The sequence below is a fragment of the Rhinoderma darwinii genome, chromosome 5, assembly GCF_050947455.1.
Source record: "Rhinoderma darwinii isolate aRhiDar2 chromosome 5, aRhiDar2.hap1, whole genome shotgun sequence".
Classification (NCBI taxonomy): domain Eukaryota; kingdom Metazoa; phylum Chordata; class Amphibia; order Anura; family Rhinodermatidae; genus Rhinoderma; species Rhinoderma darwinii.
In genome coordinates, this window is record NC_134691.1 from 183,498,472 (window position 1) to 183,517,400 (window position 18,929).

The window sequence follows — 18,929 nt, forward strand, 5'->3', positions numbered from 1 at the left end:
AATTTTACATTTTCCCTATTTTGAACTGCAATATGTCACATATGTACATACATGCTGTAAGTTTTTTTTTTATTAAGTATATATTTCCATCTCTTTATTCCATTTTGGCAGCACTTTTGAAAAAAATGTTTTAGAAGACTTGCAAATGTATAAATAATTTTATAAATTTTGAAGTACATTTTGTTTTCCTGCACCAAGCCAGGTTTTCAGAGGTTCATAGGTGTCAGAATGATGGAAACCCCCACAAATTAACCCATTTTGAAAACTACACCCCTTAAGGTATTTATTAAGGGGTGTTGTAAGTATTTTGACCTCACCGTTTTTTTTGTAAGAATTCATGCAAAGCAAGCTTAAAAAAATATCATTTCATGTTTTTCACAAATGTGTCAATTTAAAGACATATTTCTTTGTAAAGCGAACATGAGAGTGAAGAAACACACCCCAAAATCTATCACCATGTTTCTCCTGTGTTCAAATATACTCTCATTGTGGCCCTAATGCACAAACGATCTATTTTTACCACTTTATTAGCGATTTTAGATTTATGCTAATGAGTTGCTTAATGCCCAAGTGGGCGTATTTTTTACTTTAGACCAAGTGGGCGTTGTACAGGGGAGTGTATGATGCTGACCAATCAGCCTCATGCACTCCTCTCCATTCATTTACTCAGCTCATAGGGATCCTGCTAGATCCTTATGTGCTGTCTTATACTAACACATTAACAATACTGAAGTGTTTAGACAGTGAATAGACATTCCACGGGATGTCTAGTCACAATCTCTGCACTTCGTTACTCTGTCTGTGGTAGTTACAGCAGAGGAAGCGTGATCTCGCGAGAGTGCACAGATTGTGAATAGACATCCCGTGGAATGTCTATTCACTGTCTAAACACTTCAGTATTGTTAATGTGTTAGTATAAGACAGCACATAAAGATCTAGCAGGATTCCTATGCGCTGAGTAAATGAATGGAGAGGAGTGCATGACGCTGATTGGTCAGCGTCATACACTCCTCTGTACAACGCCCACTTGGTCTAAAGTAAAAATACGCCCACTTGGGCATTAAGCCACCCATTAGCATAAATCTAAAATCGCTAATAAAGTGGTATAAATAGATCGTTTTTTAAATAAAAAGCATTGCTGTCACCTACATTATAGCGCCGATCTCCTTATGTAGGAGATAGGGCACTTATAATGTGGTGACAGAGCCTCTTTAAGCTATTCAGGAGTGTAGTGAGCATGCTGACCACTATGGTCTCATAAAGAATGCATGTCCTGAAAAATGCATTTGCCTGTTTGACTATGTCTTGCTAACAAAGCAATTGTCCCACATTTGTGTCATTCTGATGCCGTTGTGAACAGCATTTTATTCTGATATATAATAAATTATAGTGGGAAAAATGAACTGTTCTGGAGTGAAAGACAATATATTTAAAAAAAAATAGAGGAAAATATATCCAACTATGTGGCAAACTCGAGTTTGTTCACAAGATAAAAAACACCTGTAGGGCTATGATGACATCTTATTTTTTTCAGTGACTGGTTGTACAACATCTCTTTAGCCTCATCAATCTCTATATAAGGGACAAACGTGCCAAGCGACGCGGTACACCATAACAGACCCCTGCCCGGCAAGGTAGGAACCGCTATGCGCACTAAAAAACCAATCACCTATAGAATATATAAAGGGACAGTGTCCAACACCATCTATAGGAACAGTAAAGTATCACTTGTCCCCAAAATAATGTCAGTATTCCTAGAAGTATTGTTTGGCGTAAGAGATCCAGTAAACACCCGAATAATACTGTAATAAAGCCCATGGTGTATTGATATGGAACAGCTCGATTATTCGAGATCCTCCAAATAAAATAATAAAATGCCCATTTCACGATACAGTAAAACAAGTTGAGCTTTGTGCGGCAGGACATAGTCATTACAGGTCATCTTACATTTTGAAAAAACAGATATGCCATTTTAGTGACAACATAGGGTCACATTTTGAAAACTATACTCCTTACGCTTTTTATCTAGGTGTGTAGTGGGTATTTAGAACCTACAAATATCGAGACCTCAGTATTTAGTGAACCTTTTCTCCTGTGCTTCAAGGTATTCATCTAGGGGTATAATGGGAATTTTTAGTTCTATTTAGTGGTTTTACTGGGATGTCAGGATTGCACATCAGAACTCAGAATTGAAGGAGTGGCAGTAGGTTTTTATGGCCCTCATTTTACTCGTAAGATTTTTATACAACATGGGTGCCAGAACATTTAGAAAATTAATGAAATGCCTCCTTGAATACAATTAAAACTTTCAAGTTATTCATCTAGGGGTATAATGTTTTATAGTTTTTTTTAAACTATCAATTGGGACAAAATGGGAAATAAAATACATTTTAGAAAGTAAATACCAAGGCGATAGAAGAAGACAAGAAGAAAAAGGATTTAATTAAAATCAACAGAGGTGTGCTATGTTCGAAAGAACTCTCCAATGCAGAGGCCCGGTTTAGAGGGGCAGGTCTCACTTTAGTGAGACGTGTCTTTCCTAATGCCCCTCATGGAGCACACTCGAGACCTTCTTTAGGGCCTCCTTTTCTTTTTAGTAGGGTATGTCAGTGAAATGCTGGCCATTAACAATTCTTGAGCCCTAAATTCAGGAAGCACTGCTGCTTTCACTGGCAACCTCCCCTTCCTGGTTTCCAAAAATCAATGTTTTTATAATTTGTTCTTGAAAATCAAGAAAAGTCCCCCTATGGCCTGCACTTTTATACAGAAGAAATGAATTATATAGTGCCATTTGTGTCAGGTACACGGCTAATTTTTTATACCAGGTCCCTGATTTTCTGAGGGCATTGTAGGGCTGCAGAACCTGGTCCAAAAGATACACCCCTCCCATGAACTGATTGTAGTCCTGGATACACGCAGGCTTGGGGGTCTTCTCTGTGGTTCCTCGCACTGAGACTGGGCTGGATCGGTCTGCATGGAGAGTGATCAATACAAGGACATCACACTTGTCCTTGTATTTTACAAGCAGCAAATTATCACTGCAAACAGCCCTGCTTTCCCCTCGACGCACTGTGATCTACAATGTATAGATGGTATCTGTGGTCCAGTAAGGGGTGCAGCAAATCCCATACTATCTTCCCACTTATTCCTAGGACAGGGGGACAGTCTGGGGTCTCTATTGTAATTTTTTTCCCCTCATAGATTCTGAATTTGAAACTGTATCTGGACACTCATTCACACACTTTATACAGCTTCACACCATACCTAGACCTTTTGTTGGGCAGGTACTGGCGGAAGTGCAGCCTGCCCTTGAAATGCACAAGGGATTCGTCCACTGCAATGCATTTCTGTGGGGTGTAAATCTCACTAAATTTGGAATTGTAATGGTTCACTACAGGTCTAATTTTAAACAGTCTGTCAAAACTGGGGTCATTTGTGGGTGGGCATTCCTGATTGTTATTGTAATGCAGGAACCTTAGCAGGATCTCAAAATGAGTTCTAGGCATGGTGAAGCGGTAAAGTGGGCAATGGTGTAGCATATCAGTGCTCCAATAGGAGCGAATAGTGGGCTTTTTTGTAATGCCCATGTTAAGTAGTAGGCCCCAAAATTTCTGTATTTCATTTGCGTTAGTAGGGGTCCATTTTTGGAGCCTGGCATAGTAACTGTTGGGATTGTGGGCAATAAATTGTGCCATATAAATGTTTGCCTGCTGTTCCATAATACAAATTAATTTGTCAGAGAAAAATATTTAAAAAAAATCTATCTCTCTAGATCCAGTAGTGTCCACGTTTGTGCCCTGGGGTGGCAGTAAAATAAGGCACCTGGGGCATATAATTATCAGGGGCAATCCATGCAGGGGCATCTGAACTGTGTTGTGCTTGCACACTAGCCCTAGAACGTCTATTTTTTTTACAAGAACAAAAAAAGAAAAATCACAGAAAACTCCACCAAAGGGGTTTCACACGCAGTCTGGCTGACTGAACTGATCCAGTGATGTCTGTCACTAGACAGTGACAGAGGACACTGATGGGGTGATGGGGCGATGGGGCACACTTGGGTGCTGATGGGGCACACTGGGGTGCTGATGTGGCACACTGGGATGCTGATGTGGCACAGGGATGTGCTGATGAGGCACAGGAGGTGACTGATCAGCACAGGGAGTGACAGATCAGTGGGGTGCTGATGGGGCACACTGGGGATGCTGAGTGGGACACTGGGGTCCTGATGTGGCACACTGCAACAACTAATATGCCTAAGCATAATGGTCCCAATTTCCAAACCACTCTGGTATATAGTGATAAAATATAACTTTTAATTATGCAATTTAAATGAAGGACGTACAGCAAAAAGAGTTAAAATTTATACAGAGACGGCCAGCACATCATTAGGAATAGGATGTGTGTGTGTATAGCGTATTGCTACAATGCAGTGTGACTGACTCGGTCAGCAGCTGCAGACTGCCGTTTCACCATTAGGTCACACTGAAGTAAGATAGACTGCTAGACCGCCAGTGAATATTAAAATTGCGATAGCCCCCCCAACATGTTTAACTGCAAAAGCAGCCTCCTCAGGGGATGAATTGTGGCACACTGGGGTGCTGATGGGGCAAAGAGATGTGCTGATGAGGCACAGGGATGTGCTGATGAGGCACACGATGTGACTGATCAGCACAGGGGGTGACAGATCAGTGGGGTACAGATGGGGCACACTTGGGGGGGGGGAAGGAGCACACTGGGGTGCTGATGTGTCACACGGGTGCTGATTGGGCAGAGGGATGTGCTGATGAGGCACAGGAGGTAACTGATCAGCAAAGGGGGTGACAGATCAGCAAAGGGGGTGACTGATCAGGCTGTGGGGGTATATTTCAAACTTTTTTTAACAATTATGTTCTCCTCACACTCAATAGTCCGTCTCTGATCTCCTCTCAAAACCAACAGAGGAGATCAGAGCCAGAAACTATTGTAAAACAAGCCCTGCCTACGTCCCTCCATTGTGATTGGTCTGCCTGCATTAACAGACCAATCACAGCGATCGCCGACAGGGGACCACTGTAATTGGTCCCCTGTCGGCTACCTCTGTTGCTAAGCTGTCTTGGAGAGCAGTTTGCAGTAAACTGTAAACTCGTCCCACGGCGCTGTGACAATTTAACTGCCTCACGTACATGCACATCAGAATGCGCTAACCAGCCGCATTCCCCGACATGCATGTACGTGAAAATGTGGGAAGGGGTTAATTGTCCCTGCCTGACATATAGGTACAGTCAGCCTGCATCACTGGAGACTCAGCTGGTTGCACTAGTGTCTTAACACGTTTCTTTCTGTGGTGTAACCTACAGACACTTCAGGAGACATTCAAATTGTATTAGACAAATACACATAGATTTGCGCCGGAGTTTTGATGGTTTGAGTTTACCTTCAAAAGAGAGCCAGTCGATTTGTATAGAATAGGTTATTATGAGTATCTAACTATTTCAGTGATTTTATTCAAGTGTATTAAGTGTATTGATTGACTCTAATAAAAATCACCTAGTCTTCACATATCATATTATTGCTTACAGTTTTAAGGGGTTGACCTTTGCTTAGACTGGTTCCCTTTGCTGGCAAGTGCTGCAACATAATGTATGTAATTCAACTGGGTGTTAAGCTTAGCTTAACCACCAACTTGAGACAGTTCACAATGTTTCCTGTGCACACAGCGTAATAGAGGCCATAAGTTGATCTGGTAAACCATTGTTATACCAGAATACATGTATTGTAAAGGATCTGCCAGACACAGCTTCTGTGTCGACGCCCGTGGTTAATCAGTCTGCACCTGCTCCTAGGTCTGATAGAGTGACTCGATCTGCTACCACTCAGGCTGGTAGGCTCAGGAGTGGGAGAACCTATTACATCCTGGCCAGACGGCTCTAGCTCCCGCCCTCGGTCTATTTATACCTTCATTTCCTGCTTGTCTTTGCCTGTGATTCTATCCTGTTTCCTGGCTCTGCTGCTCCTGCTATTATTATTGACCTTGCTTCATTTTGACCCTGGCTTTACTGACTACGCTCCTGCTCTGCGTTTGGTACCTCGTTCACTCCTGGTTTGACTCGGCTCGTTCTCTACGCCTGTTGCTCACGGTGTTGCTGTGGGCAACTGCCCCATTTCCCTTAGCTTCTGTGTACCCTTGTCTGTTTGTCTGTCGTGCACATATTGAGCGTAGGGACCGTCGCCCAGTTGTACGACGTCGCCTAGGACGGGCCGTGTAAGTAGGCAGGGACTGAGTGGTGGGTAGATTAGGGCTCACCTGTCTGTCTCCCTACCCCGTCATTACATGTATATTGTGTTCTGAGCCATATCTGGCAGAGCTCAATCAGAGGACACAGTGTGGTAGGTTGTCACCAAAGGCATGGGGATCCAGTGTGGCAGGTTGTCATCTGGGGATACAGACTCTTAACCACAGCAGGCATTAGCGATTCCAACTAGGAGCTCTTCCACTGTTTGTATGTGCCAAAGCCTTCCATGAAGCTAAGTACTAATTATTTGCCTTAAAGTGTAACCATTGTTCACATTCTTCCCCATAAATTAATTGTACAAGTTGTGATAGGAAAGTGAATACATTTCATTACAGAAAAATGCCTCTTTCTCCATTTATCAGGTCCCCCCCCCCCACACACTTTTTGCACTGATCATTTACTCTTAATTCACAAGTAACATCAGTTTTCAGTGAGACCCTGTTCACATTTTTTATGTAATGAATTCCTAAACACATCCATAGGGCTTGTACCAAAAAAGAAGAATGCATGGAGTCTTTAAGTCAAAATATAAAACATGTACTTTATTTGAAAAAGTCTAAAAAGTTATAGTCACATAAACTATTTAAAAATGAAACACCACAGATGACAGACAAAAAGAGCGCCAAAACATGAGATGACTACTCATAAGATTTCACATAACCATTACGTATCAATATATTCATTGGTGTGCAGTATCATAAAGAAAGTGCATAGTGCAACATGATTGCTTGAACCATAGATGTGTCTGATTCTAAAGGTATGAGAAATGTACTATTAGCAGTATCAGTCTGAGGGCAAGTAGAGACCCCCCTACCACTATTCCATTTTTAGTAAAGTGCAAAGTGCAAGCAATGAACAATCTGAACAGAGGTGGACTACTGACCCATGATACTGTATCTCAAGGAATGGCGACCTGCCCCGACGCGCGTTTTGGCTTCCGCCTTCGTCTGGGGGTGGCACTAACTGGTCTCCACTTCCTACTTATCCTATCTACTACCCAATTGGGAAATGTTGTGCTCAGCTGCAGGATATTACCTGAGAGTATCTCCGTCATTTTCCATCGTCATGACCGCGATTATCCAGGGCATCTCATCACATGGTGTGGGCGTCATGTGACACGTGGAGTTCGTGCGTGATTACATCATCGCAACGCATTACCATCACGTGTGCATTTTATAGACGCCGACTCATAGTGAGATGTCATGGACGCCTGCGCATGCGCACTTGACACAGATTCGTACTTTAAAAATTAGAAATTAAGACTTCTCTACATGTCTATGTTAGAAGGTAAGAAAACGTACTAGATCGTGATTAGCACCTGCAAATGGAACATGTATGTTGCTACAGGGATGGTATCATCAAAAAATGTGTTGTAAGGTATATTAGTTATATAACATTAATGTTAATATTTATATCTTTTGACATGATCCATAAAAATGATGATCCCATACATGATAGTATCAAATTACTACAGAATTCATATCTTTCAAATGCACAGATGAACTTGTTTAGACATATGTACACAATACAATATACACAAGGAAATTAATATAATCACGTGTAAATAATACAAAATAATAAAAAATATATGTATGAAAAATAATAAAATATTTATTACAAATAAGTAAAAAAATATATACATATATATTTATATAGAAAAAGAAAATTTGCAGCACTCCAAAATGAAAAAAGTGGTGGTTTATTCAATCCAAAACAACAGCAACGTTTCAATCCTACAATAGGATCTTTATCAAGCCTAGTGACACATCTATTCAACAAACTCATATATGGTTGAGACTGTTTTACATAATTGGCCTCATTATAATACAATAAAGTGCAAAGTGTATGAAAACATACATAATACATAGTGTACGGTATCATCGTAAAAATAAACATGATACAGAAAATACAGAAGTGTGTATGTGACATCGTGAGTAACAATACATAATATCAAAAACATTAAAAACAACTGATTATATCATAATCATTTATGCAGCAGTGGTGTAAAATCTATCGTCATATCGTCACTCACCAATCAGAACTTCAGATTTAACTAGTCAGTCATTGGTATATGTGTTCGTAAGAGTGTATTGCAGCAATCAGCTGCAGCCCTCGTGGTGATTAAAGTTTGACACATCAGTGTAATCCCCCGAGGCGGAAGTGTATCATCATTCAGCAGCAGAGAGCATCGATCGCATCCATATGATGTAATGCGTGTCAATGCGTTCCACTGAACTGACCCGTATATAACGGCATCATAGGTTGCTAAGCAACTGTTGTAACTCTGTCATGGATACCTATTGACAAGGCTATGGTAGTCAAGAAGTCAATAATTGCAAAAAAATGCAAGAATATTATTCAATGCTCCTCATGGTAAGTGATAGAGATATTAAGGATATCCAACAGTAACTTTATATCAGTTTTTTAAAGATAATCCACACGTGGGTGCAAAGATCTCTGTTCACAATCAAGTATCCAGAACGATCTTGTTCCCGGAGTTATGGGACCACATAGCTACGTCTTCACGTGTCTAGGATGTCCCATTACCCTCCTCCGTGTAACGGACCGATTGTCACATCAGTGACATAGTATCTTATAAAGCATAAGGCATAAAAAAATAAAAAATATTTGAGAATCCTTCTCATTTTTCTTACAAAGGCCTATAATATCTCTATATCACTTTAAACCCAAATAGGAGACTAGAAAAATTCAACAAATAATAAACATATTTTATTGATATAATAAGACTTAATGAATTGAACACAGCCCCGTCAGATATCGTAGCACAGTAACATTACTATTTGAAAAAAATCAATCAAAGAAGTTCCGAAATTCTGTTGGGAGTGGTATTCCAATCTAAAAAAATACAAAAGATAAAATTTTAGTATTTATCAAACATTGACAGTAAATGAGAAATATAGATATTGATGTTAATGTGTCAACAATCATCATACCGAAGAGGACATATAAAGGACCCAAGGAAAAAGAACATGAGGACATCATAAGGCTATTCTATCTACAACGAATTCTACATTAAGCCCACAAGGTTTTAAGGTGTTCAATAAAAATATCCATCTCAATTCTTTTTTGTGTAAAGCCAGATGGCGATCACCGCCAAATTGTGATGGAGGAACATGGTCCAGGATCATAAATGTTAGATCCCTTTCATTGTGACCATGTTCCGAAAAATGTTTAGCCACAGGTAAGTCCAGTTTCTTTTTGCGTATAGAGAAGCGATGATTGTTTAGACGAGTTTTAAAGGCACAGGTGGTTTCACCCACATATAGGAGGCCACAGGGACACCATAGCACATATATGACCCAATCTGAGTCACAGGTGAAATTGTGTTTAATTTTAAACTGTTGTCCAGTCACTGGATGTCTAAAAAATTCCCCTTTGCACATCAAGGCACAATTGACACATCTGTAACATGGGATATTGCCCGGTTTTAATGGTTTAAAGATAGGTTGTGCCGCTTTCTTATGTTCTGGCATTCTGGTTTTCACCAGTCTATCTCGAAGATTTTGTGAGCGTCTATAAGACATAAGTGGACCATTATTCAATACATCTATGTGTCCAAAGCTATTGCTGATTATTGGCCAATGTCTATTCATAATCCTGGAAATATCTCCACTTTTGTCATTATAAGTTGAGATAAATGGAATGCGTTTCCGCTTCCCATCTACTAACGGTTTTTTAGACTGTAACAAACTGTCCCTCGCTATACTATCAATCTTCTTTCTATGTGTCCACAGTAATGATTTAGGGTAACCTCTTAGTAGAAAGTTACCAATCATGGTGTCTAAAGATATATCAAGATCCTCCTGTCTGTCAGTATTGCGTTTGGCCCTAATCATTTGGCTGTATGGCAAGGACCTTACCATACTTCTAGGATGACAACTATCAAATCGTAGCAAAGTGTTCCTATCGGTCTCTTTAGTGTACATTTTAGTTCTAATTGTATTATTAACAATGGATACAGTAACATCCAAAAATTGGATATTATCCATCGAGTGTATCATAGTAAATTGAATATCATCATCTATCGAATTAAGAAACTGGTGAAAATCAGTTAATGTAGTGGCAGTGTCAGTCCAAATGAGGAAGATGTCATCTATGTATCGCCACCACCTCAAAACATGTGAGAAGTGGTGGGATACATAGACCGACATCTCCTCAATATTGTCCATGAAAATATTGGCGTACGTGGGAGCCATATTGGATCCCATGGCCGTTCCTTTCAACTGAATGTAATAACTATCTTTAAATAAAAAATAGTTAGATGTCAAAATAAGTTCTACTAATGACATAATAAACTCACAAGTAGCATTGTCATAGTCTGCAGTCCTCAATTTACGTCGTACAGCATCAAGCCCCTTGTTATGATCAATGGAGGTATAAAGAGATGTAACATCAAAGGAGACTAAAATAGACCCCTCTGGTAGTTTTATAGATTTTAATTTCTGTAAAAAATCAGTGGTGTCCCTGATATAAGATTTGGAATTAATAGCAAAATTTCTCAGCACTTTGTCCACAAAGATAGAGATATTGCTCATTAATGAACCCCGGCCAGATACAATTGGGCGACCTGGAGGGTTCATTAAATCTTTGTGGATTTTTGGCAATAAATACAAGCAAGGAGTGACAGGAAATTCAATAATGAGGAATTTATATAGCATTTGATCAATTATGCCCTCCTCTAATGCTGTCTTAATAAGTGAAGTAATCCTCTTTGTAATATCCTGTCTAGGATCATTTTTTAGTACTCTATATACATTGGTATCTGCTAGTTGTCTATAGCATTCTCTCATGTACATATCTGAATCCATAACCACGATTGCTCCACCTTTATCAGCAGGTTTTATAATGAGATCGTGGTTATGGATCAACTCATCTAATGCCAACATGTCAAGAGTAGTCATATTAGGCTGTTTAAAGCCCAATTCACATGTTTGGGACCTGAGTAAAGCAATGTCTTTCTGTACAAGTTCTCTAAAGGTTTCTATCGCATGTGATGTTATAGGAGGTTGGAACACACTCTTATTAAATAATCCCAATTTTTTAAGTGATAATATCGGAAGAGTATCATGAACTACTGTATTAACCGGTTGTGTCTCAAACCATACCTTCAATTTAATAGCTCTAACAAAACTATATATATCCAACTCTAATTGAAACCAATCAATATGTTGATTAGGGCAAAATGACAATCCTTTTGATAGTAATTGTAATTGTGTATGAGACAACTGATGCTGGGAGATATTTACCACTGTTGTTTGGGCAGAGTCCTCTTGTTGCTGTCTAGCACCGGTTTCTGCCCTTTCTGATGAGTAGATTTTTGAAAACGGGTTCTTCCTTCCTCTACTTCCCCTGCGACCTGCTCGTCTGGTTTTCTTCTTTTTGATTTGTCCAATGGACTGGAATCTAAAAAATCTTGATCATTTTTTGGAATATATTTCTTAGTATGTCCTTGATTACGGGAATCGCCTTTATTGAAAGCCGGTTCATTGCTTCTTTTGTTGTCACGTCTAAAGGCACCATCAGCATAGTTGAGGGAATTGTCCCATGTATAAACACGTCCCGTTGAATAATCTGTTTGATCACGGAACCATTTCTTCTTTTTGGTTTCTTCTATGTCCATCCTTACTTTGTTGAGCGTCATACGTAATTTATCCATGTGGGTATTGAAATCTTCTATTTGTATCAACGTTTTGAGTGTGTTCTCCAAATCTTGTACTTTCACTCTTAAAGATCTCAGATCTCTCTGCAAAAAGTCCATATTGAGTAATATAGTTTCCAAAGCATATTTGCTTGCGAGTTGTTCATTTTTACTCCTGAACTCTTCGTGTTGCATATGCATAGTTGGTTTGAGTAGGATTCTCATCCCCCGTGGGATCATGTTGTTCCTATAGTATTGTCCCAATGTGAGTAGATGTAATTCAACATTAATCAAACGTCGTGACTCGAATTCCAGATTTCTCTTGATATCAGTTATAGAAGGAACACTTAAAAATGACACATCACCCTCTGCTCCACTCAGGATTCTCTCAATGTCCTCTTCAGTAAAAACAGCAGTGTTGGATGAAACATTCCCAGCAGGTATATTAGCCTGCTCCATGTTTAAAGAGTAAATGATGGTTGAAAAACGTGGTGCAAGCTAATGGAATCCAGATATAGCAAACAAGAAGGCAGCAGCACTCACATAAGAATAATCGACCAGGTGCCCATCAAAACGTCCCGATCCTCGGACGTATAATAATATATAGAAAAAGAAAATTTGCAGCACTCCAAAATGAAAAAAGTGGTGGTTTATTCAATCCAAAACAACAGCAACGTTTCAATCCTACAATAGGATCTTTATCAAGCCTAGTGACACATCTATTCAACAAACTCATATATGGTTGAGACTGTTTTACATAATTGGCCTCATTATAATACAATAAAGTGCAAAGTGTATGAAAACATACATAATACATAGTGTACGGTATCATCGTAAAAATAAACATGATACAGAAAATACAGAAGTGTGTATGTGACATCGTGAGTAACAATACATAATATCAAAAACATTAAAAACAACTGATTATATCATAATCATTTATGCAGCAGTGGTGTAAAATCTATCGTCATATCGTCACTCACCAATCAGAACTTCAGATTTAACTAGTCAGTCATTGGTATATGTGTTCGTAAGAGTGTATTGCAGCAATCAGCTGCAGCCCTCGTGGTGATTAAAGTTTGACACATCAGTGTAATCCCCCGAGGCGGAAGTGTATCATCATTCAGCAGCAGAGAGCATCGATCGCATCCATATGATGTAATGCGTGTCAATGCGTTCCACTGAACTGACCCGTATATAACGGCATCATAGGTTGCTAAGCAACTGTTGTAACTCTGTCATGGATACCTATTGACAAGGCTATGGTAGTCAAGAAGTCAATAATTGCAAAAAAATGCAAGAATATTATTCAATGCTCCTCATGGTAAGTGATAGAGATATTAAGGATATCCAACAGTAACTTTATATCAGTTTTTTAAAGATAATCCACACGTGGGTGCAAAGATCTCTGTTCACAATCAAGTATCCAGAACGATCTTGTTCCCGGAGTTATGGGACCACATAGCTACGTCTTCACGTGTCTAGGATGTCCCATTACCCTCCTCCGTGTAACGGACCGATTGTCACATCAGTGACATAGTATCTTATAAAGCATAAGGCATAAAAAAATAAAAAATATATGAGAATCCTTCTCATTTTTCTTACAAAGGCCTATAATATCTCTATATCACTTTAAACCCAAATAGGAGACTAGAAAAATTCAACAAATAATAAACATATTTTATTGATATAATAAGACTTAATGAATTGAACACAGCCCCGTCAGATATCGTAGCACAGTAACATTACTATTTGAAAAAAATCAATCAAAGAAGTTCCGAAATTCTGTTGGGAGTGGTATTCCAATCTAAAAAAATATAAAAAGATTCTCATATATTTTTTATTTTTTTATGCCTTATGCTTTATAAGATACTATGTCACTGATGTGACAATCGGTCCGTTACACGGAGGAGGGTAATGGGACATCTTAGACACGTGAAGACGTAGCTATGTGGTCCCATAACTCCGGGAACAAGATCGTTCTGGATACTTGATTGTGAACAGAGATCTTTGCACCCACGTGTGGATTATCTTTAAAAAACTGATATAAAGTTACTGTTGGATATCCTTAATATCTCTATCACTTACCATGAGGAGCATTGAATAATATTCTTGCATTTTTTTGCAATTATTGACTTCTTGACTACCATAGCCTTGTCAATAGGTATCCATGACAGAGTTACAACAGTTGCTTAGCAACCTATGATGCCGTTATATACGGGTCAGTTCAGTGGAACGCATTGACACGCATTACATCATATGGATGCGATCGATGCTCTCTGCTGCTGAATGATGATACACTTCCGCCTCGGGGGATTACACTGATGTGTCAAACTTTAATCACCACGAGGGCTGCAGCTGATTGCTGCAATACACTCTTACGAACACATATACCAATGACTGACTAGTTAAATCTGAAGTTCTGATTGGTGAGTGACGATATGACGATAGATTTTACACCACTGCTGCATAAATGATTATGATATAATCAGTTGTTTTTAATGTTTTTGATATTATGTATTGTTACTCACGATGTCACATACACACTTCTGTATTTTCTGTATCATGTTTATTTTTACGATGATACCGTACACTATGTATTATGTATGTTTTCATACACTTTGCACTTTATTGTATTATAATGAGGCCAATTATGTAAAACAGTCTCAACCATATATGAGTTTGTTGAATAGATGTGTCACTAGGCTTGATAAAGATCCTATTGTAGGATTGAAACGTTGCTGTTGTTTTGGATTGAATAAACCACCACTTTTTTCATTTTGGAGTGCTGCAAATTTTCTTTTTCTATATATTATTATACGTCCGAGGATCGGGACGTTTTGCTGGGCACCTGGTCGATTATTCTTATGTGAGTGCTGCTGCCTTCTTGTTTGCTATATCTGGATTCCATTAGCTTGCACCACGTTTTTCAACCATCATTTACTCTTTAAACATGGAGCAGGCTAATATACCTGCTGGGAATGTTTCATCCAACACTGCTGTTTTTACTGAAGAGGACATTGAGAGAATCCTGAGTGGAGCGGAGGGTGATGTGTCATTTTTAAGTGTTCCTTCTATAACTGATATCAAGAGAAATCTGGAATTCGAGTCACGACGTTTGATTAATGTTGAATTACATCTACTCACATTGGGACAATACTATAGGAACAACATGATCCCACGGGGGATGAGAATCCTACTCAAACCAACTATGCATATGCAACACGAAGAGTTCAGGAGTAAAAATGAACAACTCGCAAGCAAATATGCTTTGGAAACTATATTACTCAATATGGACTTTTTGCAGAGAGATCTGAGATCTTTAAGAGTGAAAGTACAAGATTTGGAGAACACACTCAAAACGTTGATACAAATAGAAGATTTCAATACCCACATGGATAAATTACGTATGACGCTCAACAAAGTAAGGATGGACATAGAAGAAACCAAAAAGAAGAAATGGTTCCGTGATCAAACAGATTATTCAACGGGACGTGTTTATACATGGGACAATTCCCTCAACTATGCTGATGGTGCCTTTAGACGTGACAACAAAAGAAGCAATGAACCGGCTTTCAATAAAGGCGATTCCCGTAATCAAGGACATACTAAGAAATATATTCCAAAAAATGATCAAGATTTTTTAGATTCCAGTCCATTGGACAAATCAAAAAGAAGAAAACCAGACGAGCAGGTCGCAGGGGAAGTAGAGGAAGGAAGAACCCGTTTTCAAAAATCTACTCATCAGAAAGGGCAGAAACCGGTGCTAGACAGCAACAAGAGGACTCTGCCCAAACAACAGTGGTAAATATCTCCCAGCATCAGTTGTCTCATACACAATTACAATTACTATCAAAAGGATTGTCATTTTGCCCTAATCAACATATTGATTGGTTTCAATTAGAGTTGGATATATATAGTTTTGTTAGAGCTATTAAATTGAAGGTATGGTTTGAGACACAACCGGTTAATACAGTAGTTCATGATACTCTTCCGATATTATCACTTAAAAAATTGGGATTATTTAATAAGAGTGTGTTCCAACCTCCTATAACATCACATGCGATAGAAACCTTTAGAGAACTTGTACAGAAAGACATTGCTTTACTCAGGTCCCAAACATGTGAATTGGGCTTTAAACAGCCTAATATGACTACTCTTGACATGTTGGCATTAGATGAGTTGATCCATAACCACGATCTCATTATAAAACCTGCTGATAAAGGTGGAGCAATCGTGGTTATGGATTCAGATATGTACATGAGAGAATGCTATAGACAACTAGCAGATACCAATGTATATAGAGTACTAAAAAATGATCCTAGACAGGATATTACAAAGAGGATTACTTCACTTATTAAGACAGCATTAGAGGAGGGCATAATTGATCAAATGCTATATAAATTCCTCATTATTGAATTTCCTGTCACTCCTTGCTTGTATTTATTGCCAAAAATCCACAAAGATTTAATGAACCCTCCAGGTCGCCCAATTGTATCTGGCCGGGGTTCATTAATGAGCAATATCTCTATCTTTGTGGACAAAGTGCTGAGAAATTTTGCTATTAATTCCAAATCTTATATCAGGGACACCACTGATTTTTTACAGAAATTAAAATCTATAAAACTACCAGAGGGGTCTATTTTAGTCTCCTTTGATGTTACATCTCTTTATACCTCCATTGATCATAACAAGGGGCTTGATGCTGTACGATGTAAATTGAGGACTGCAGACTATGACAATGCTACTTGTGAGTTTATTATGTCATTAGTAGAACTTATTTTGACATCTAACTATTTTTTATTTAAAGATAGTTATTACATTCAGTTGAAAGGAACGGCCATGGGATCCAATATGGCTCCCACGTACGCCAATATTTTCATGGACAATATTGAGGAGATGTCGGTCTATGTATCCCACCACTTCTCACATGTTTTGAGGTGGTGGCGATACATAGATGACATCTTCCTCATTTGGACTGACACTGCCACTACATTAACTGATTTTCACCAGTTTCTTAATTCGATAGATGATGATATTCAATTTACTATGATACACTCGATGGATAATATCCAATTTTTGGATGTTACTGTATCCATTGTTAATAATACAATTAGAACTAAAATGTACACTAAAGAGACCGATAGGAACACTTTGCTACGATTTGATAGTTGTCATCCTAGAAGTATGGTAAGGTCCTTGCCATACAGCCAAATGATTAGGGCCAAACGCAATACTGACAGACAGGAGGATCTTGATATATCTTTAGACACCATGATTGGTAACTTTCTACTAAGAGGTTACCCTAAATCATTACTGTGGACACATAGAAAGAAGATTGATAGTATAGCGAGGGACAGTTTGTTACAGTCTAAAAAACCGTTAGTAGATGGGAAGCGGAAACGCATTCCATTTATCTCAACTTATAATGACAAAAGTGGAGATATTTCCAGGATTATGAATAGACATTGGCCAATAATCAGCAATAGCTTTGGACACATAGATGTATTGAATAATGGTCCACTTATGTCTTATAGACGCTCACAAAATCTTCGAGATAGACTGGTGAAAACCAGAATGCCAGAACATAAGAAAGCGGCACAACCTATCTTTAAACCATTAAAACCGGGCAATATCCCATGTTACAGATGTGTCAATTGTGCCTTGATGTGCAAAGGGGAATTTTTTAGACATCCAGTGACTGGACAACAGTTTAAAATTAAACACAATTTCACCTGTGACTCAGATTGGGTCATATATGTGCTATGGTGTCCCTGTGGCCTCCTATATGTGGGTGAAACCACCTGTGCCTTTAAAACTCGTCTAAACAATCATCGCTTCTCTATACGCAAAAAGAAACTGGACTTACCTGTGGCTAAACATTTTTCGGAACATGGTCACAATGAAAGGGATCTAACATTTATGATCCTGGACCATGTTCCTCCATCACAATTTGGCGGTAATCGCCATCTGGCTTTACACAAAAAAGAATTGAGATGGATATTTTTATTGAACACCTTAAAACCTTGTGGGCTTAATGTAGAATTCGTTGTAGATAGAATAGCCTTATGATGTCCTCATGTTCTTTTTCCTTGGGTCCTTTATATGTCCTCTTCGGTATGATGATTGTTGACACATTAACATCAATATCTATATTTCTCATTTACTGTCAATGTTTGATAAATACTAAAATTTTATCTTTTGTATTTTTTTAGATTGGAATACCACTCCCAACAGAATTTCGGAACTTCTTTGATTGATTTTTTTCAAATAGTAATGTTACTGTGCTACGATATCTGACGGGGCTGTGTTCAATTCATTAAGTCTTATTATATCAATAAAATATGTTTATTATTTGTTGAATTTTTCTAGTCTCCTATTTGGGTTTAAAGTGATATAGAGATATTATAGGCCTTTGTAAGAAAAATGAGAAGGATTCTCATATATTTTTTATTTTTTTATGCCTTATGCTTTATAAGATACTATGTCACTGATGTGACAATCGGTCCGTTACACGGAGGAGGGTAATGGGACATCCTAGACACGTGAAGACGTAGCTATGTGGTCCCATAACTCCGGGAACAAGATCGTTCTGGATACTTGATTGTGAACAGAGATCTTTGCACCCACGTGTGGATTATCTTTAAAAAACTGATATAAAGTTACTGTTGGATATCCTTAATATCTCTATCACTTACCATGAGGAGCATTGAATAATATTCTTGCATTTTTTTGCAATTATTGACTTCTTGACTACCATAGCCTTGTCAATAGGTATCCATGACAGAGTTACAACAGTTGCTTAGCAACCTATGATGCCGTTATATACGGGTCAGTTCAGTGGAACGCATTGACACGCATTACATCATATGGATGCGATCGATGCTCTCTGCTGCTGAATGATGATACACTTCCGCCTCGGGGGATTACACTGATGTGTCAAACTTTAATCACCACGAGGGCTGCAGCTGATTGCTGCAATACACTCTTACGAACAC